Raw genomic sequence first — 23,740 nt, 5'->3', positions numbered from 1 at the left:
GTGCAACCCAATATAAACATGTAACAAAAAAGAAAATGACCAAACAATACATATACACAAAGACAATACATTCAAATTACATGAACCAAATAAACACTTTATGTATAAATATTCTCAGATGATCCGACTTGGAGAAGAATGGGCCAAAAGATATACACTTCGGCCCATATGCTAGGGCTTCAGCTGACACGTGTTTCGTCCTAATGCGGACTTTTTTAAAGGCTGATAAATTATAATACATTATGACATTGGCGGTAAAAGCCGCTTACCGCCATGCAGAAGACCGCCACCACACCGTCACGGCTGCGGAATTTCACCACAGCTATTATGACCCACAGTTCATAATCCGCCAAAATTCAGACACCCACACAAATCCGCCACACCAAAGGTCAGTGATAAACTGGCGAAAACAAAACCTCCACCGTCACGCCAACAGAAATACGCCCACACTATCACAACACACAAATCCACGCAGCGGTCTTTTAACCGCGGTATTCCATTGGCGGTATACACCGCCGCGCTCAAAATACACACACTCTTACAAAACACAGCCACATTGGACAATTTCAAATACACACACCTGATACACATACACACACCACTCCCACACACTCAATACACTATAAACCACGCACCCACATCACCCACAAACCCTTACGACCACAAATCACGAACGAAAGCCAGAGAGAGACACCACCATCAACAACACTAGCATCCACGGGCACACAACACCATCACCCACATAACTTCCACTCACCTCACACAACACCCCACTACATATCAGCACACTTATCAACCCACACACCACCCCACACATCACCTACACCACCCCATGGCATGGCAAAGACACCCCAGGTTCTCGGAGGAGGAGCTCAGGGTCATGGTGGAGGAAATCGTCTGGGTAGAACCACAGCTATTCGGATCACAGGTGCAGCACACCTCCATTGCAAAGAAGATGGAGCTATGGCGAAGAATAGTGGACAGGGTCAACGCAGTGGGACAACACCCAAGAAATCAGGAGGACATCAGGAAGAGGTGGAATGACCTACGGGGAAAGGTGTGTTCCGTGGTCTCAAGACACCACCTGTCGGTTCAGCGGTCTGGCGGCGGACCCCCACCTCCTCCCCCACAACTAACAACATGGGAGGAGCAGGTCTTGGCTATGCTGCATCCTGAGGGCCTCGCAGGAGCAGGTGGAGGAATAAACTCTGGTAAGTCAAAGCTTTACTATTAAATCCTCCACCCTACCTGCATGCCAGCACATACCCCACCCTCACACTCACCCCATCACTCCTACTCCTCACAAATGTCCCAATATCACAAACCACACATCCCAACACCAAGCCTGCATGCAACAACAAAGCATGGACACTCAACACTAAACAATGCCCACTGCACATACCCATACACCCCCCTAAACCATCATCAGACAAGGTCCCACACAGGAATGCTAGCACTGGGGTACACGGCCACCAACCCATTGCACACCTTTACACACACAGATGCAATATTCATGCCTTTATACCCCTGCAGGACCCCTACCCAACGTCACCGGACAGGAGGGTCCACACATGTCCACACCACCAGCAGAAGAGGCCCACAGTGATGATAGCACCTCTGTCCAACTGGATCTAGATGACCAGCCCGGCCCATCGGGGACCTCAGGACAGTCGGTTCCCCACACCCAGTCACAGGCCACTACAGAGCTTCCCCCCTCTGGAAACACCAGCACAGCACCCACCCAGTGGGACCATACCTCCGTCCCCAGGATACGTCAATCAGCAGTGTGTCCACCACTTCAGGGAACCCAGGCTAACCCACCACCCCAACAACAACAGGGACCTGGGGGCAGTGGTAGTGGGCACACGGTCCAGGGGACGGAGGCCCAGGAACACAGGGGAACTGGAAGGGCTGCTGTGCGACAGGGGGCAGACAGGCCCAGGGAACCCACTCTCCACAAGGCACTCTCCTCCATCATGGGAGCCTACCACCACTCCCAGGAGATGATGGCAACGGTACTGGCCAAGTTTCAGGAGACCCAGCGCTTGCAGGAGGAACAGTATATGGGCTTCAGGGAGGAACTCAGAACCATCAATTCCACCCTGGGCACCATCGTAGGGGTGCTGAAGGAAGTACTCAACACCAGGAGGCACTACAAGGGGCCCCTGACACTAGCCTGGCCGATGAACTGCCCACCACCTCCGCCGGTGCTAGTGGACAGGAGGCACCGCCACAGGACCACCACATCAGCACCCCACCCCCTGCAGAGGGAGAACCACATCGCAAACGATCACTGAGATCCAGGAACAAGACAGAGAATGATGCCAAGACTCCCGCCAAGAAATGAGACCACCCTGATTGTCATCCTACTGCCCCACTTTGTCACCCTGTCCATCCTTAAACTGCCCCAGCTCCACTTCCTATGCCCATTTGGGCAATGCACCTGTGAGACTAATAAACTGGACTCAGCCATGGACATTCCTCTGCCATCACCCCTCACCATTTTGCTACCCCCTCCAATTGTGCGCACTAAAATAAACACCCTTAAAGCACAAAACAATCTGGAGTCTTTCTGTGATTTCGGAATACTGTATTAGCAATAACTGTGACAAAAAGCTCTTTAATTTTAATGTTAACATACCTATGTCACACAGCTCTAGTCCATGAGGAATCAAAGCAGATGTCACACTGTGGGACCCAGATCTGTGAAATCGTAAGGGAAAGTGACAACTCAGTGACCATACACTGGGTGAAAAAGACAGACAGCAGAGAGGTAGTAGTGTATAAGTACATGTAGTAGGCAGGTTTCTATTCTTACCTGTGTTTCACTGGAAATATTGCTTGATCACTGAGTCCCTGTTGTCCATGTCTTCTTCCTCTGCTTCCTCGTCTTCACTGTCCACAGGCTCCATAGCTGCAACAACACCGCCATCTGGACCATCCTCCTGCAGAAAGGGCACCTGTCGTCACAAAGCCAAGTTGTGAAGCATACAGCAGGCCATAATGATCTGGCACCCCTTCTTTGGTGAGTAGAATAGGGATCCACCTGTCATATGGAGGCACCTGAACCTCGCCTTCAGGAGGCCGAAGGTGCTTTTGATCACCCTCCTAGTTCGCCCATGTGCCTCATTGTAGCGTTCCTCTGCCCTTGTCCTGGGATTCCTCACTGGGGTCAGTAACCATGACAGGTTGGGATAACCAGAGTCATCTGAAAATGGCGAGGGACAACTGTTAGACACACACTAACCTGGAGGGATATCCCCAGACCCAGACAACCATTCCCACTGACTAGCTTCCAGGTGCTCACCTAATAGCCACACACGGTGCCTCTGGAGTTGACCCATCACATAAGGGATGCTGCTATTCCACAGGATGTAAGCGTCATGCACTGAGCCAGTGAACATGGCATTCACATGGGAGATGTACTGGTTGGCCAAACACACCATCTGTACATTCATCGAATTATAACTCTTCTGGTTTCTGAAAAACTGTTCACTCCTGTGGGTGGAGGGGGGGGACCAAAGCCACATGTGTCCCATCAATGGCACCTATGATGTTGGGGATATGTCCCAGGGCATAGAAATCACCTTTCACTGTAGGCAAATCCTCCACCTGAGGGAAAACGATGTAGCTCCGCATGTGTTTCAACAGGGCAGACAACACTCTGGACAACACGTTGGAAAACATAGGCTGGGACATCCCTGATGCTATGGCCACTGTTGTTTGAAATGACCCACTTGCAAGGAAATGGAGCACTGACAGCATCTACACTTGAGGGGGGATTCCTGTGGGATGGCGGATAGCTGACATCAGGTCTGGCACCAGCTGGGTACACAGTTCTTGGATTGTGGCACGGTCAAGCCTGTAGGTGATTATCACATGTCTTTCCTCCATTGTCGACAGGTCAACCAACGGTCGGTACACCGGAGGATGCCGCCATCTCCTCACATGTCCCAGTGGACGGTGCCTATGAAGGACAACAGCGAGCACAGAGTCAAACTAGTCAGAGGTACGTACCCACAGCTTACACAGAACACCATTCATACTCAAAAAGTGGCCTGTATGTGTGTTGAGTCTATGCCTAGGTATGTGTGATGCAGTTGAAAATGAAGCCATGTGGGCCCCTGAAATGGCGGCTGCCTGACCTCTAAAGTGGGACAATAGGATGTGAGGTAACTGCGCTGGCGTTGTACACCGTCACGGTATGCGATAGAAGACCGCGGCGCAATGCTGCATTGGTTAACATTGGACACTATGGGTCCCAGGAGCCAATAACGATGTGCGGCGGCGGTGATGGAACGCACTGCAGTGGACGTGACCGCCATTTTCTATCTGTTCAATCACTCAATACCTGATCTTCGACAGGAAAGGACCTACACTGCAAGTGCTGCTGTGACCTCGGTCTGGAAGAGACAATGGCTTGAGTGTCTGGGGAAAGGGCCCCTGCCTTCACATCGGAGGAGTTGGAGAAACTCGTGGATGGGGTCCTCCAGACAAACAGGAAAGTACTCTCGGAGCATTATGTATGGGCTATACCTGTGTGGAGAGGGGTGGATGTAAGAAGGAAGGGGGGAGAGTGCTGCGTGCATGAAATGACGGTGCGTGCATGTGCCACATGGCAAGGGTAGGGATGGGGGCCAATCACTTTGACGGTGCAGTTGGTAATAACTTTCTCTTCCCCCTGTACAAATCATGTAGGTCAGCGCCCACCAGAAAAAAAGTATTTTGCGTGCCATCGCCAAGGACATCCGGACCCTGGGGGTCTACCACAGATGGAGCACCCACTGCCGGAAAAGATGGGAGGACATTCGCCGCTGGAGCAAGAAGACAGCGGAGGCTCAGCTGGGGATGGCCTCCCAATGTGGGAGGGGTGCCCGTCGCACTATGACCCCCTGATGTTCAGGATCCTGGCGGTGGCGTACAGGAAGTTGGATGGGCACTTGAGGGCATCACAGCAGCCACAAGGGGGTGAGTATACTTGCATTCTGCTGACTTTGCGTGAAGTGGAGGGGTCTGGGTGGGGGAGGTGGGCTGTGGGTTTCCCTAGGCCAGGGCGAGTTCCGCAGGCAAGATCCCTCCGTAAGGCAGGCCATGTGGCACCCCACCCCACCTCTGTAGAGTGACAACTACACCTAGTCATGCCCCTGTGTCATCTATGTGTGCAGATGTCATCCATAGCCTTGTAGGCCATTTCCCAGGAATGGAACAGTGGAGCCCAAGAGCGCGGCGTAGTGCAGGGGGCTTCTGTGTCTGTCGTGTCCGCCAACAATAGTGGTAATGCATGCACTCAACATGTCTTTCTTCTGTCGCCCCCCCTTTTTGTGGTCTCCCTGTTCTTGTGTGCATTAGCATCACCAGGCAGAGGAGCAGTGGCACCGGAGCAGGAGGGAGCTGCATCCCGCTTGGCCATGGAGGGCCACACTACGGACTCAGAGTTCACCAGTGGGATAGAGGGCGAGGGGAGCTTCACGGCGGGGACAGGAGCTGAGAACAGTGACACGGACTCGTCCTCTGATTGGGAGCTCCCTTGGGGTGGCGGTAACATCTGTGCCCCCCCATCTACAGGTACAGCCGCCACCCCCCCATCCAGCACCGCCCTCCCAGCAGCCTCTCAGCCTTTGCCCCGTGCTCGCTCACCCGGGAGGGTGGGCATCACCTTCGCCCCAGGCACCTCAGGCCCTGCCCCAGTCACCCCTGTTGTCCTCAGTGAGGAGGCCATTGACCTCCTCAGGTCCCTCACTGTTGGGCAGTCTACCATTTTGAATGCCATCCAGGGTGTAGAAAGGCAGTTGCAACAAACAAATGCATTCCTGGAGGGCATTCATTCTGGTCAGGCGACCCTTCAGCGAGCTTTTCATACTCTGGCCTCGGCACTGATGGCAGTCATTGTCCCTGTGTCTAGCCTCCCCCAACTTCCTCCACCCCGACCAAATCCCCTGTACTCAGCCTATCCCAAGCACACCTACAGACCAGCATGCACACATCTCAACACACAAGGGAAGCTCAGGCAAACATAAGCACCACACATCCCAAAGGCACGCACGCAAGCATCACACACATGCAGACACACCAACATCCACTGCCTCCACTGTGTCCCCCTCCTCCTCGTCTCCCTCCTCCCTCCCTGTCGCGCCTACACTCACACCTGCATGCACTACCTCTACAGCCACTACTACCATCACCAGCACATCCACCACCACACCCCGCTCACGTGCAGTCACCACCGCCACTACCATTCACATGTCCCCTGTGTCCTTTCCCAGTGTGTCTGTGATGCCCCCTCCGAAGATGAACAAACACAGGCACACACCCACCCAACAGCCATCCACCTCATGACAGCCTCCAGCACATGCACCTTCACCCAAAGTCAGCAAACAAACACCTCCTACAACCACAACCTCTTCCTCCACTCCCAAACCCCCTCCAGCTACCCGTCCCAGTGTGTCAAAAAAACTTTTCCTGTCCAACCTTGACCTCTTTCCCACATCTCCCCCACCCCGTCCATCTCCTAGGTCCCGAACTAGCACCTGAGCCACAACATCTCCGGGACCAGTGGTGCCTGTAGTCACTGGAATCTGGAGTGCACCGGTCACCAGGGCAGCCAATGTGGCACGGAGCCACAGCACAGACAGTCCACCACCTGTGAAGCATCAGAAGTTGTCCAGTGCCCGGCGGGAGAGGGGGAAGACTCCAGCCACCAAAGCCGCTCCCAGGGTTCCCGGTGGGAGTGTGGGGTCAGCTGTGACACCTTCCAAGGTGGGGAAGGGCCACAAGAAACACGGCAAGTCTGGGAAGAGCAGCACAGCGGAGAAGACCACCATCATCCCCGCTGCCCAGGAGGCCACCGCCAGCACAAGCCCAGCTGCCCAGAAGGCCACTGCCAGCACCAGCCCAGCTGCCCAGGAGGCCACTGCCAGCACAAGCCCAGCTGCCCAGGAGGCCACCGCCAGCACAAGCCCAGCTGCCCAGGATGCCACCACCTGCACAAGCCCCGCTGGGCCATGAAGGACCGCCAGCAGCTGAGTCCCTGCAATGGAGACCGCCGTCTCAAGCACCGCTGACCAATGAACCACCATCTCAAGCACCGCTGAACTGGGCAACGCCGCCTCAAGCACCACTGAGCAGGGCACCGCCGCCTCAAGCACCACTTATCAGGGCACCGCCGTCTCAAGCACCACTGAACAGGGCACCGCCATCTCAAGCACTGCTGAACAGGGCACCGCCGTCTCAAGCACCACTGAACAGGGCACCTCTGCCTCAAGCACCGTTGATCAGGGTACCGCCGTCTCAAGCGCCGCTGAACAGGGCACCGCCATCTCAAGCACCGCTGGCCCATGAGCGCCAAGGGCACTGACGCTTCTGAGTCCGTCACTGGCAGAATAAAGCACTCAGGGCACAAGGCCCCCTCCAGAACCAGTGGAGAGATGGATCCACTACCTCTGTCCTTAGCAGGATGAAGCACTCTGGGCACCATGCCCCCTCCAGAACCAGTGGAGAGATGGATCCACTACCTCTATCCTTAGCAGGATGAAGCACTCTGGGCACCATGCCCCCTCCAGAACTATTGGAGAGATCCATCCACTACCTCTGTCCTTAGCAGAATGAAGCACTCTAGGCACCATGCCCCCTCCAGAACCAGTGGAGAGATCCATCCACTACCTCTGTCCTTAGCAGGATGAAGCACTCTGGGCACCATGCCCCCTCCAGAACCAGTGGAGAGGTCCATCCACTACCTCTGTCCTTAGCAGAATGAAGCACTCTGGGCACAAGGCCCCCTCCAGAACCAGTGGAGACTGTTATCCACTTGAGAGACTGTGGCTTTGCACTCCCCAAGATGGAACAGTGGGCAACCCACCCACTGTAGAGACTTGAGAGACTGTGGCTTTGCACTCCCCAGGATGGAACAGTGGGCATGTGGCCCCCTTGTGGATTTGGCGTTGTGCACTCAACCGGCTGAGGAAACCCCCTTTCCCTCCCCCTGAGGTGCCTGTTTAGTTGCTGTCTGATGCCCCTGCAGTGTTCTCTCCGTCATGGTCGGGGATCTTGTGTGGGCCTCGCCCATTCCGTGTGGGCCCAGTGTTCTACGGATTTATTTGAGCACTACCTGGACTACTATGCTTGGTATATATTTTGTAAATGGTGTGTATATATATATTTTTGCCTACTTAATTTTAATATATTACAATGGTTTCATTTATTTTCTATTGTCTTTGCATTCTTCCAGGGGGTTGGGGGTGTAACTGTGATGTATTAATATGCATTAGTGTGTGTGTTGTAGTGGGTGGGGGTGTTGCGTGTGTATGTCCCTGTTTTTCCCTCCCCCCCTCCCCTGTGTCGTAGGTGCAGTACTCACCGTGGTCTTCGCCGCCGGCGTTCATGCTCCTGATAGCGGAGCAGGAAGACTATCGCAGGTAGAATTTGGAGTTCTGGGTCCATGGTGTCCTCGTTCCTCGTGGGGTGTGTAGAGGTGAGCGTTTTCCCTTCGGAATTCCTGTTTCCGCCGTGTTTTTATCCGCGGTGAATCCACCCTGGAATAAGTGGCAGATCGGCCTGTCATAATAGTGTGGGCGGTACATTGTCTCCCGCCTGTCTGTTGGCGGTGACCGCTGCACTGTTTGTTTGTACCACCGTGGCAGTCGGAGTGTTAAAGTGGCTGACTTTGTTGACGGTTTCCGCCATGGTCATAATTGCACATTTTTTACCGTTGGCCTGTTGGTGGTCTTACCGCCACTTTAACACCGTCTGCCAGGGTTGTAATGACAACCTATATCCATTAGAATCAAATACTTATAATGAATAAAGAATAAAGCTCTCCAGTGTGTCTCATATAATTAGATTATCCTGTTGCCCAAAAGCAACATGGGAACAGCGCCCAAGCTGGTACATCTGCCGATCAGCCGTATCTTCAAACTACCTAACCAACTCCTCATGAAAACATCAAGTATTACATGTTAGAAGGGTACTCAGACCCATCCAGTAAACATAAATGAACTCTCTAATGTGTGAATTTCTATAAATTAAAATAAAAAAGAAGAATGCAAAAATATAAAATAAGTCTTGCATACACTCATTTATGAGCATATGCAAGAATTGTGAATTGAAGTATATTATATTCTAAACACGAGTAAACATGCACATGCAGTTGTCATTAGATGACAGTTGTTAGCACCACACCCATAGAATGACCTGCAAACACCTCACCAATACTTATACGGAACATTTTCTCAATAAATGAAATGCACATGTATTTACAAAAAGTTATGCATTTCATCATCCAGGTTCATCCCAAGTTCTATGGTTCTTAGTCTAATTATTCATTCAGCTTCATTTCTTCTCAGTTCCAGAGTCCTATTACCAACCCTGGGATTGGCTGAAGTCTGACTAATACCCATGAACTTTATAACCGGGGACTCTGAGATAGGATGCATTTTACTAATATGTCGTACCATTGGAGATGTGGCATCATTATTTCTTAGTGAGCCTATATGCTCCTGAATGTGCTCTTTAAGAGGCCTGATGGTACTACCCACATATATTTGACCACATTCACATTCCAGTAAATATACAATGTATTTGGTATTGCAGTTAATGAAGGTTCCAATTTTGTATATGTTGCTTCCATTAAAGCTGAATTCAAGTGTCTTATGTAGTGCTATATTGCACATGTTAAAGTGACCACATTTATAAAAACCATTGTTTTTTTCTGTGAGCCACGTGAATCTACTTTCCTTGATGGGGGTAGAAAACTTCTACAAACAAAATTCCTAAAGGCTTTCCCCTCCTGTGAATCATTTTAGGTTTATTAGGTATTATCTCTGAAAGAGTACAGTCAGGCTGCAAGATGTTCCAATGTTTACACAAAATACGATATATGTTATAGGAAGTACAAAAACACACAGCTTTATAAGATGATTTGACTTGAGATTTGCTATGTTTCCTCAGTAGGCATACTCTAGATGTTTGATGGTCTTTTTTCTTGCTGCCCCTACAATATGCTTTGGATAGCCTCCGTGTAAAAATCTATTTTCCAAACAGTCTAATTCAATCTCACATGTACCCAATTCACTACAGTTCCTTTTCAGTCTAATCATCTCGCCAAAAGGGATAGATGATATCTGATTCCTGGGATGAGCAATTTCGGCATGTAGTAATGCATTGCATGCTGTTGGTTTGCAATAGACTTTTGTATGGGCTTTACTACCTTGGTAAATATTTCTAAATCCAAGAAGCATATACTGATCTGACTGTACTCATAGGTCATTTGTATATTGAAATTATTTATATTGATATAATTATAAAATTCCAACAATAGCTGTTCAGAATCCGTCCAAACCATTAGTATATCGTCAATATGCCGCCCCCCCCAAAATATATTTTCATTTAAATGGGGGGGACCTATTTGCCAAATGTGGGTTCCCTCAAAAAGACCCATATATAGGTTTGCATAGGATGGTGAAAATCGTGAACCCTTCGCTACTCCTTGTGCTTGTCGAAACCACTCTCCCTTATGTGTAAATACATTATTCTCCAATGTGAAATTGATCATTTGTAGTAGTATCTCTGTGTCTTCCAAATGAGATGCCGATCTACTAGAGAGAAAATTACATACCGCTTCCAAACCTTTGTCTTTGGGTATGCAGGTATACAAGGAAGAAACATCCATTGTACCCCAAGTCATTTCTGGTACCCATAATATGTCCTCCAATTTCATGAGGACATCTTTCATGTCTTATAAGTAGGAGGGTATGTTTTTAACAATAGGTTGTAAGTAACTGTCAATAATTTCAGAAAGCCTTTCAATAGGTGACCTAATCCCGGATATAATAGGTCTACCAGGTGGCGATGTCCTACTCTTGTGTAGCTTGGGCAATGCATACAGTATATACACGGTGCTGTAGGATGTATATTTAGGATATACTAAATTCTAAATCTGAGATGAAACCTTGATCCTGCCATAGAAATAGCAAAGTTTCCAAATTATCAACAATCTTATTCATTGGATTTTCTTTCAATTTTATATATGATGTACAATCAGTCAGTTGCCTATCAATTTCCTTGATGTAGTCAGATCTGTTAAAGATGACTATATTTCCTCCTTTTTCCAACCCCCTTAACAACTATATTCTGGTTCTCACAAAGTTCTTTTAAAGCCAATTTCTGTCTCAAAGTAATATTATGTGACATACGAAATACACTCTTCCTGATCTTTGTCTCCAACTTATTGAGTTCCTCCTTAACAAGTCTCCCAAAGGTATCTATAACATTAATACCTGGTAGAGTAGGGATAAATAGAGATTTAGGTTTAAGTCCACTATCTAGGGCTAGGTCTTGAAGGACTTTTAGGTCATCCAACAGATGTTTTCTGTCAAAAACACTTTTGTCCATATCCTCCAAAGTAAGTAAGAGTTGAATATCCGTAATATCTTTTATTGTATAGGTGCTTAGTACAGTTTTTGATGTCTGTATAGGTTGTGTATTCTCCTCTGCAAAATATTTTTTAGGTTTCAATTGTCGCAAGAATTTGAACGGATCGATGTGTACTTTTGACATATTGCAGAAGCTAGAAACACAAAATCCTAACCCTTTACCCAATAAGTTTATTTGTTCATCCGTAAGTACAACATCAGACAAATTGACAATGGAAATATTGTTATTTTGATGCAGACCATCAGTAACATTTCCATCCTGCAGACATGTAGCTGTTAGTTGTTCTTAGTCCTGTTCCAGGCAGCACTGCTCTGTACCCCTACGGCTGACTGTCCCTTGACATCTCCTTCTCCTTTTGCCCCTGCACATTCTTTTCTTTGGTTTAGATTTCCAAATCTGTACCTTTTTGCCTCCCGTAAAAAACATGTGGAGGCCATATGATCTCCATTGTAAATTATGCTTGCATTGTCACTTAATGAAGCATTCCCCTCTGATTCTTCTGATGTAATAGAAAGCTCTGACTCACTCACCACAGTTTCTCTAAACCCCTGTGTATTAGTACTATGTGGTGTGATGATGAGCCCATCAAATCTTCTTGCAAATGTGTAAACATGTCCATTCTAATAGTCCATGGATAAGTCAGGATTGAGAGGTAAGATCGATTTAGAAAATCCTTGATTGCGAGTCATATGGCATATACAGGCATTCAAATTCTTAAATAAAAGATAGTCCTTTTGTGACAGTAGAATGAAATAAATACAGCTATTGTTGTTGTTTATGTGTCCCTGCTTTGCGTAATATGATTATATACACAATACGCTTCTTCTGTGATTGTGGCACTAGCAACTTTTACATTAATGGACAGGTGTTTTGAAGATGAATCATATACTTTCCTTTAAAAACATTGGACCCTATCAGTGGTCTACAGTTCACTTTAATGTGTTAAGTTATATAATTGAAGATATTTTGAATAATTACCACAAATGTTTTTTTGTAAACATGGGCGAATAAGTGATGATAAGGAGCTTTAATATGTAGATTGATAAGCAAATGAGTTACTAAGTATAAAATCTGTTTGTGTGGCATATGTGGACATAGCGTCTGTGTGTTGCACAATTTATAAATGAGGGTGGCATATTGTACAAAATCTTTGGATATTATTTTACAGAGTGACATTATAAGAAATCGGATTTTGGAATATAGTAGGAACAGAACATAAGGTATAATCAGTGTCCTCCTTGGTATGGGTTCTTGTGAGAATTCCTTATCTCTGATTCTTAATCTTCACCAATACAGCATGTGTCACATCATAAGGGATTACTGATGGGTTGCTTTGTAGTTACTTATTCTCTTTGATATATATGGGTGTGGTACTATATTTTATATACTGTATTTTTTGCTTTTTGCCTTTTGTGGCAGCCATCTTGGAAGGGTTAGCGGTCCAGTTTCTCTTTTCTGGATCACTAATTGCCGGTTCCAGGACTATTTTAGACACGATGCGGCGAGTGCGCTGTGGACCTGGACTAAACAAGGGTTGAGCCTGCTGATCCTCTCAGAGATCATTTTAGACGATTTTAGACTTGAGTATTTTTAAACTGTGAAATTGGTTTTATTTTTACTGTGAGGGGGACTGCTATTTGGGACCTGTGTTTAGAGGTCCAGTAGCCCTCACTCCACTCCTTTAATACCCGTTTTGGGGCTGTTCCTTTACTTGCGGCCACCATTTTTCCTTTGCTGCATTGTGCCTTTTGTGGCAGCCATCTTGGAAGGGTTAGCGGTCCAGTTTCTCTTTTCTGGATCACTAATTGCCAGTTCCAGGACTATTTTAGGCACGATGCGGTGAGCACGTAGCGAGCGCGCCGCTGGCGTGCTGAATGAGCGCCAAAGGCAAGCCCGTCTGCGCCTGTCTGCACCAGGTCGGGCCTGGGGGTCTGTCCCCTTGATCTTTCCTCGGGGGTTAAAGAGGCCCTACCTATTTACTGTTACTCCTCTAAGGATCTGCATGACTTGAGACCCCTAGAGAATAAGGATTGTAGAGAGTTTACCAGAAATATGTGGCATTGCCCTGCCTGCCACTGGACTTCCGATCCCAAGGGGGTTGAGCTGGATATAGGGTTTAAACCTCCTACCTCCTTTCTCTACACAAACTGCCGCTCATTGGCTGCCCACAAACTCAACATTAATGTACTATTAACCAAGGTTTCTCCCTTGGCATTGTTTCTAACCAAAACTTGGCTCAATAATGCCTCTGACCCGATATTATCCTGGCATTACCTGTAGGATATCGAATTGGTAAGTTGGATAGAGGGATGGCAAGAGGAGGGGGAATCACAGTCATCTACAGGGACTTCCTAAACCTTACCTTTCAGGCTCTTCAGTTAATGGAGGGGGAAGGTATGTTTTTCTCCTTAGCTCTTCACCCTCTCTATACCTTTTCAGGGATTCTATTATATCACCCCCCCAGGCCCTTCAGAGAAGTTTTTAGATTCCCTGTTAGACTGTACAGCAGATTGTATATGTTCCAGACCTAGTCTTACAATTTTAGGAGATTTTAATATTTATGGTGAGATTTCTGAATAACCAGATTCAAAGCGTTTACTTGGCGGTATGGAAGCAATGGGCTTTACTCAACTTGTTAAAGGCCCCACACACGAAAGGGGACATACTATTGACTTAGGGCCATATTTATACTTTTTGATGCAAAACTGCGCTAACGCAGTTTTGCGCCAAAAAAATTAGCGCCGGCTAACGCCATTCTGAAGCGCCATGCGGGCGCCGTATTTATTGAATGGCGTTAGCCGGCATTAGCCGACCGGCGCTGCCAGGTGTGCGTAAAAAAAACGACGTACACCAGGCAGCGCCGGCGTAGGGAAAAATGGCGTTTGGGCGTCCCAAAATGGGGCAAGTCAGGCTGAGGCAAAAAAATCGTCTTAACCCGATTTGCGCCATTTTTTTGGGGTGCCCAGACGCCATTAACATGACTCCTGTCTTAGCAAAGACAGGAGTCATGCCCCCTTGCCCAATGGCCATGCCCAGGTGACTTATGTCCCCTGGGCATGGTCATTGGGCATAGTGGCATGTAGGGGGGCACAAATCAGGCCCCCCTATGCCACAAAAAAAAAATAAAAAAAATACTTACCACAACTTACCTTTTCTTCCCTGGGATGGGTCCCTCCATCCTTGGGTGTCCTCCTGGGGTGGGCAAGGGTGGCAGGGGGTGTCCCTGGGGGCAGGGGAGGGCACCTCTGGGCTCATTCTGAGCCCACAGGTCCCTTAACGCCTGCCCTGACCCAGGCGTTAAAAAGAGGCGCAAATGCGGGTTTTTTTGCCCCACCCACTCCCGGGCGTGATTTTTGCCCGGGAGTATAAATACCACGCACATGCCTGGGAGTCGTTTTTTAAGACGGGAACGCCTACCTTGCATCTCATTAACGCAAGGAAGGTGTTCACACCAAAAAATGACGCTAACTCCATGAACTTTGGCGCTAGACGCGTCTAACGCCAAAGTATAAATATGGAGTTAGTTTTGCGTCGAATTTGCGTCGAAAAAAACAACGCAAATTCGGCGCAAACGGAGTATAAATATGCCCCTTAGTGTTTAGCAATACTCCTTCCTTGACATGCATGTCCCCTACTCCACTAGCGTGGTCCGATCACTTTTTAATTCCTATTGAATTAGCCACGGGCACAGTGGAAAGGGGTTGCAAGTCTGTTGTTCAGGTTGGGAGATCATGGAGTAAATTGAATAGAGATAATTTTTTAGCCACTCTTGATTCTCGCTTGTCCAGCTTTATGATCAGGGGGGAATTTGAAGTTGAGGCCTTCATGGACTGGATCACTAATAGTCTGGATATATTTCTTCCCCGGAGGAAAAAGTCTGTCCCTCGTAGGATGACCAGCGCCCTATGGTTTACTCCCAAACTACTTCTTAAAAAAAAAGAATGTAAAAAATTAGAAAGAACTTGGAGAAAGTCGTATGATCTAACAGATAGGGAAGCATACAAGGGGGCTATCAGAAGGTATCACTCTGAGATTAAGGTGGCTTAAGGAGTGATTTCTACCAACAGAAAATTGAGGAAGCAGCAGGTTCCCCCAAAGTAGTTTTCCAAATTCTAAAGGATATTCTTCAATTTCCGGTGAAAGACAACCCTAAAGATCCATAGAATACAGCAATACGCTAGCTGAATTTTTTCAGCAAAAACATTTGGACATCTATGCCACCTTTGAGGGTAAAAGTCCCTCACTTGAGAAGAAGGAGTTTTCTATCAGTGACAGAGTTGTTGGCTTATCTCATCTTACTCCTCTTTCGAGAGCTCAAGTACTAACTTTTTAGAGTGCCCTCAAATCAGGATCCCCCCTGGACCCTGCTCCTCCTCCTCATATATTTGTCCAAGGGGCGGAAGGTATAGTTCCTGTGCTGGCACAACTACTCAATGATTCTCTAGCTAAAGGATTAGTAAATAGCTCATGGAAGCATGCTATAGTGAAACCGCTATTAAAAAAACCTACTCTTGACCCTTCTGTGTTGAAGAATTTTAGACCCATCTCCCTTCTGCCCACACCCGCCAAAATTATTTTGGATAAATACATCAATCTACAACTCTCCACCTTCCTAGAAGAGAATATGTTGCTCCATCCCACTCAGAGTGGCTTCAGAGCGGGTCCCAGCACGGAAACTGCATTAATTGCAGTTACGGAAGAGGCCAGGAAGAGGTTTGACCAGGGTCATACCACAGTGATCATTATGCTGGACTTGAGTGCAGCATTTGACACTGTAGACCACCAGGTACTGATTCAGAGAATGAGGGAGATTGGAATCAAGGAACAATCTCTTGCCTGGCTTACTTCCTTCTTACAGGCTAGATCCTTTGCACTTGTCCTTTGGCACTTAGTGAGTTCCCGCTTCCCAAAAAGCAAGCTAAGAGCTTAGGAATCAGTCTGAATCCCCTTTTGATATTAGACCTGTATGCTAGGAATACATCTAAAACTTGCTTCGCCTTACTGAGACTTCTCAGTCTTTGTCGTCCTTCCAGCATTGGCTAGAAGACTTACTGTACAGGCCTTCATTCTTTCAAGGCTAGACTATGGTAATGGTCTCTTCCTAGGTTCCCCAGTCTATGTGAAAAAGAAACTACAAAGAGTTCAAAGCGCCGCAGCTCGTTTACTACTGAACATCCCAAGAAGATTATCTGTGCAAGCTGGGCTAGAGTCCTTGCACTGGTTGCCGGCTGAGCAACGGATCAATTTTAAGGCCCTATGTCACATCCACAGGTCCTTGCATGACAGAGGACCTCCTCTCCTTAAGAACTTGGCTACTTTCTTTAAGCCGAACAGAGATTTGAGATCTGCTACAATAGCTTTAGTAACCGTACCGAAAATACAGAAAGTTAGATGGGGTGGGTCCTCTCTGACATTTTTAGGAGCCAAACTGTGGAACTCGCTGCCCCTTAAACTTCGGTTGATGGATCAAGAACTGGAGTTTCGAAAGGCTTTGAAAACATGGTTATTTTAGGTCTGCTTTTATTTTGTCTTCTTCATCCTTTCTATGGTAAGGGTCCATTAGCGCTGGGAAACCCAAGGCTATCCATGCGCTCTATAAACTGTGTAATATAACATAACATAAAATAACATAACATATTCACATTGCATTTCTTCTTACATAGATATGGCACTACAATTCTGGGATTAATGACTTTCTAAACTGATAATGTGGTATATTGGATCACAAGGAATCTTTGACGACTGTCATTCAGCACTTACTAACTTGGGTTTGTTAACACGGACGAGTTAACAGATATATGGTATAAATAAATGATAAAAGGGGTTATTACAACTTTGGAGGAGGTGGTAATCCGTCCCAAAAGTGACGGTAAAGTGACGGATATACCACCAGCCATTACAAGTCCATTATATCCTATGGAACTCGTAATACGGCTGGTGGTATATCCGTCACTTTACCGTCACTTTTGGGACAGATTAACGAATATGTGACAGAACAACTAGGTCCTAAACAACCATAGCCTAAACCACTACTGCTAAACAACTAAAACGTCTCTACAACTAAGTACTGAACAACTACCGTCTAAACAACAATTGTGCCTGAATAACAATTGCCTGAACAACTAATCTATATATATATATTCTAAACAACTAATAAACCATAAAAAACAAAAAGAAAACCTTACCTTAAATGTAGTTGTTCAGGCAATTGTTATTTAGGCACAATTGTTGTTTAGACAGTAGTTGTTCAGTACTTAGTTGTAGAGACTTTTTAGTTGTTTAGCAGTAGTGGTTCAGGCAAGTAGTGGTTTAGACCTAGTTGTTCAGGATGTTTCCCCAGATGAACACATCCTCCAAAGTTGTAATAACCCCCAAAATGTTTTCTTATTTTGTTGTCAACGTACTGTCAGCCTTGATAAAGTCCCAAATTGGGACGAAACATGTGTCGGCTACAAACATCACATAGGCTGAAGTCTATCACCATCAATGGAAGATCTATAGAGATTGGATAATTGGATATACATTACATGAACTGAAGTTACTCTTGTTGGCTGATGTCTTACAAAAATTGGACACTTTTAGTTCCATTGTTGAATGGGACTTCACATGAATAGACATTAGCTTTTTTATTGTGTTTCCAAAGGAGTGAAAACTGTTTTCGGTTTCTCATATAACCATATGAACTTTGGATTCAATTAGCAATTTGTTGCCTTTTTCTTTGTATATAGAAATGTATCATTATTAAAGTTATTAATGATGGAATGAATTTGGACACCCATATGATTTTACATCTTCTTGTGCTTGATTTTCTTTCTCTTCTCACCTATCACTAATTTGAAGAAATTTCCCTGGATGGTCCTATTAGGTACTATATTAATGATTTAATATAAGTTTGAGTGCTCCACTATTATTGAATGTTCAGATTAACTGGTATTTTCCAGCTCACACATGGTGCCAACGGATGTGTTATAGTGTTATTCAGCACCATTAAGCTGAAACTTTGCCATTGAATAGTTCTTTGGATGTGCGGCTAGTTTATAGTCATTGTTGCCATGTTTTTCCTTTAACATGTAAAACTTGATGTTTTCGTGAGGAGTTGTTTGGTAGATTGACGATACGGCTGATCAGCAGATGTATCAGGTTGGGCGCCGTTCCCATGTTGCTTTTGTGCAACGGGATAATCTAATTATCTTAGACACATTGGAGAGCTCTATTCTTTATTCATTATAAGTATTTGATTCTAATGGACATATTGTTTGTGGTGACACTGGTTAACATTAGGTAATTGAGCCTACAAGTGCAAGTTCAGACTGTTCCGGTATTATCAAGATGGCTGCCGCATTTACGTTCGTTTAAACTAGCAGTTTATTCTTGATGGTTGTTAGTGGCAGCACTTCTCTTTCTTTTTAAATATCAATATAACCGCTGCTTTTTCCGATCAACAGTATTGGGTTGTACTATTGGACAGGCTGAGGTTGCACCAACATGACTCTATTGAAATGCTTTTTTCGTATACCACCCTTGTTTGCAAACATGTACAATAACTTACCATTTTGGAGCGCAGAGGGAGGCTACAATATACAGGTATTGTATATTTATAAATTTGAGGATTCTTTTGTCTTTCTAACTATCATATATACATCTACTGGGTTTATACGAGGTTCTTCTGACCAATATGAGGCGGGATTGCATATATATAAATTTGAGGATTCATTTGTTTTTCTAACTATTATATATACATCTACTGGGTTTATACCAGTTTCTTCTGACCTAAAGGAGCTTATGGTCTCATTAGATATATATTTTAATCGTATATGTGCATTACTAGGCAAATAACGATTACTAAACAGTGGAATCTCATTGTTTGGCGTAGTAAGATCTAGACGTGATACAACTAAAAAGGAAAAAGCAATGTTAAAATAAATATTGGCACAAGGATTGTGGGTCACGTTTCAAAATATTAAGAGTTTGAGCAATTTTGTTTTTAGATGTAGAAGGGGTTCCTTCGTTGCTGTTTCTGTCCACGAGGTCGACGCTGACATTATTATATGCCAGTTGTTTTGTCAAGATTTGGAAGGTTCAATAATAAGGATGCTTGATTTGGCCAGTTTTTAATACTCTGATATAATAGTAGTGGATATACTTTATAAGGCTGGAACGAGAGTGCTCATTGGTTACACTTTGGGACAATCATATATGGTTTTTATGTGTTGGACTTATTATTCTCTTGTTTCTTTTTAGCCTTTGAATTTTTGAACTGATGCCAATATTGTTGAATAAGGTACTTATGTGCATGGGATCTGTGTCACGAATACTCTTGTGATTATTGGGGATATATTGGTCAATACACTGTGAAGGACTTGCTCTCTTCATTTCTGAACATGGTCAACTCACATCTTGCGCATGGCTTGCTTTCCGAAGTTTACTCTTTCTTCGCACTATGGGTGCATGGGTGTTCTAACATGTTTTAGGTTCTAATTCACTTTCAATACACCATGTAGTCATTATGCTTTAGTGAATATTGGTAGTTTTTTCTTGGTATGGTTAAGACTTTTAGTGAGTTTTTTAAATTTAATGTGTTCTTGTTCATTTTGTAAATATGTATAGTTTAGAGATTTATCATGAATCAAGGAAGCAATTAAGTAATATGATGTTTTGTATTATAATTTTGTCAGCCTTGAAAAAGTCTGCATTAGGACGAAACACATGTCGGCTGAAGCCCTAACATATGGGCCGAAGTGTACATCTTTTGGCCCTTTCTTCTCCAAATCGGTTCATCTGAGAATATTTACACATACAGTGTTAATTTGGTTCATGTAATTTGAATGTATTGTCTTTGTGTATATGTATTGTTTGGTAATTTTCTTTTTTGTTACATGTTTATATTGGGTTTTACATTTAGTTTGTGTATATGTTCATGAATAAATTAAGTTTTGTATATAATTGTTGCGATGTATATTTGGAAAGGAGAATGAACACCTATATCACCCATGTTAATTGTTTCTGAATGAAAAAAGGGGGATTTATCACTTTTCCCATAGGATTTGTTTGTCTTGAATTATGTTTGTTACATAGTCAATTGTGGTGTGCTCCACTATTTCTTTGATTCTGTAGATTTACTGTTTTTTCTGTGGAGATTCCAGCATGTACATTTTGTTTTGTGTTAATAAACACAAAGGGGGTGATTCTAAGTCTGGCGGGCGGCCTCCGCCGCCCGCCAGACTTCCCCCTCCAAAATACCGCTCCGCGGTCGGAAGACCGCTGAGGGTATTCTGGGTTTTGCACTGGGCTGGCGGGTGACCGCCAAAAGGCCGCCCGCCAGCCCAGTGCAAAACTACCTTCCCACGAGGACGCCGGCTCCGAATGGAGCCGGCGGAGTGGGAAGGTGCGACGGGCGCAGTGGCACCCGTCGCGAATTTCACTGTCTGCAATGCAGACAGTGAAATTCTTTGTGGGGCCCTCTTACGGGGGCCCCTGCAGTGCCCATGCCATTGGCATGGGCACTGCAGGGGCCCCCAGGGGCCCCACGACAACCCATACCGCCATCCTGTTCCTGGCGGGTGAACCGCCAGGAACAGGATGGCGGTATGGGCTGTCAGAATCCCCATGGCGGCGGATTCAAATGGGCAGCGGAAAACCAGAGGGAGACCGCCGGTTTTCCACTTCTGACCGCGGTCAAACCGCCGCGGTCAGAATGCCCAGCGGGGCACCGCCAGCCTGTTGGCGGTGCCCCCGTCATTAGAATGACCCCAAAAGTACCCAAAATATCAAAAAGGGTTTTGCAATTGGGCTGTAAAGCATCAACAGGTAAGAAGTTAAGATTATTGGTTTGTGCCTTAAATATGACAAAATAACAGGAAGAAAGCAAATGTAAGTAGAGGAGGCCTGCTTGATTGGCTCCATCCAAAAATGTTGCCCAAATGGTTGACAATATAATTTGTTACATCCTTCAAAAAATCAAAGCCTACTGAACTAAAGGACTGATCCAGATGTTGAGGTTCTGTTTGGTAATTTTCTTTTTTGTTACATGTTTATATTGGGTTTTACATTTAGTTTGTGTATATGTTCATGAAAACCAACCAAATACAACCAGCTGAGCAGACATTATTATTAGGACATCAAACCCCTTGCAAACTTTGGGAGAGGTATTGAAAGCACCAGCAAGTATGGCAAGAGGTAGTCTCAAATTATACAGCACTATTTTTTGCATAGCAAACTGCTGCCAGAATTAGAAACATCCACCATAAATTTTGTGAATTCACTTTTAGTGAGAGTGTGAAAGATATACATATTGTGAGAAATGATTACTAAGTGTGAGGAACAAATCTGCTGGGAAAGTGTTTGCACATGAAAAGCATTGACAGAAAGCAATAATTTGAAGGAGAATGGCAAATCATAGGTCCCGATTCACAAAGGTAAATTTAATCCAAAAGTCTAAGGGGCATATTTATACTCCGTTTGCGCCAAATTTGCGTTGTTTCTTTCGACGCAAATTCGACGCAAAACTAACTCCATATTTATACTTTGGCGTTAGACGCGTCTAGCGCCAAAGTTCATGGAGTTAGCGTCATGTTTTGGCGTGAACACCTTCCTTGCGTTAATGAGATGCAAGGTAGGCGTTCCCGTCTTAAAAAATGACTCCCAGGCATGTGCGTGGTATTTATACTCCCAGGCAAAAATCACGCCCGGGAGTGGGCGGGGCAAAAAACCCCGCATTTGCGCCTCTTTTTAACGCCTGGGTCGGGGCAGGCGTTAAGGGACCTGTGGGCTCAGAATGAGCCCAGAGGTGCCCTCCCCTGCCCCCAGGGACACCCCCTGCCACCCTTGCCCACCCCAGGAGGACACCCAAGGATGGAGGGACCCATCCCAGGGAAGAAAAGGTAAGTTGTGGTAAGTATTTTTTTAATTTTTTTTTTGTGGCATAGGGGGGCCTGATTTGTGCCCCCCTACATGCCACTATGCCCAATGACAATGCCCAGGGGACATAAGTCACCTGGGCATGGCCATTGGGCAAGGGGGCATGACTCCTGTCTTTGCTAAGACAGGAGTCATGTTAATGGCGTCTGGGCACCCCAAAAAAATGGCGCAAATCGGATTAAGACGATTTTTTTGCCTCAGCCTGACTTGCCCCATTTTGGGACGCCCAAACGCCATTTTTCCCCACGCCGGCGCTGCCTGGTGTACGTCGTTTTTTTTCACGCACACCTGGCAGCGCCGGTCGGCTAACGCCGGCTAACGCCATTCAATAAATACGGCGCCCGCATGGCGCTTCAGAATGGCGTTAGCCGGCGCTAATTTTTTTGGCGCAAAACTGCGTTAGCGCAGTTTTGCGTCAAAAAGTATAAATATGGCCCTAAGTTTACACCGAAAGTCTAACTTTAGACCTAAAGTCTAACTCATAGTACAGTTAGACTTTTGGTGACGTTTTGGTCTAAACTTACACCAAATGTCTACCTTTACTTTGAGTAAAATTAGACTTTTGGTCTAAACTTATGCCAAAAAACTAAACTTAGAGCAAAAGTCTAACTTTATGACGAGTAAAGTTAGACTTTAGGTCTAAACTTAAACTTTTGGTGTAAACTTAGAATTTTGGTCTAAGTTTACCTTTGTGAATTGGGCCTATTATGTTTTATTAGGGTTACCAAAATTGAATTTGATTTTTTTGATAAATGAATAATTAGCAAATAATGTTATGAATTCCAATGGCCTGATTCACAAATGTAACTAGCATATTTGACTAAGGGGTCATTATATGTTTGGCGGTGCAACTAGTGGTGACAGTTAGACCGTCACACTCCAGGCAGTCCTAATGCCACATAATGACACTGGTGGTCGGACCGCCATCATCGATGGGAACATGGTTACTGATGGGCTGACAGCAGTCGGGGTTGTGCTCAGCCATGGCAGTGCTGAACTCAGCACTGCTGTGCTGATCACAACCCCACTTACCACCAGCCTTTCCATGGCAGGGATCCTGCCATGGGAAGGATGGTGGTATGGCAGCCGAGGCCAATACTGTAGCACTGTTCCTGCCGGTCTGCCTGGCAGGAACGTCATTGTACAATTTTCCCGCTCGACAGCCCGTCCGTAAAATTGTAATATGATGGGGGGATGCCATCGGCATGATGGTGGTGTCCTCCCTATGGCTTTGCGAATCCCGTGGTGGGACCGCCAAATTCGTAATAAAATCCTACGTTTTAATTTTGAGTTAGTTTACTACTTTTGTTATCCCCAAATTCCAAATGTAAGTTACTAATAAAAAAAGGAAAAACAGTTGTAAGTACACAAATACAAATTGAGTGCTCACAATAAT

This window comes from Pleurodeles waltl, chromosome 2_1, assembly GCF_031143425.1.
Source record: "Pleurodeles waltl isolate 20211129_DDA chromosome 2_1, aPleWal1.hap1.20221129, whole genome shotgun sequence".
Classification (NCBI taxonomy): Eukaryota; Metazoa; Chordata; class Amphibia; order Caudata; family Salamandridae; genus Pleurodeles; species Pleurodeles waltl.
Note: the sequence above shows the minus strand (reverse complement) of the source record.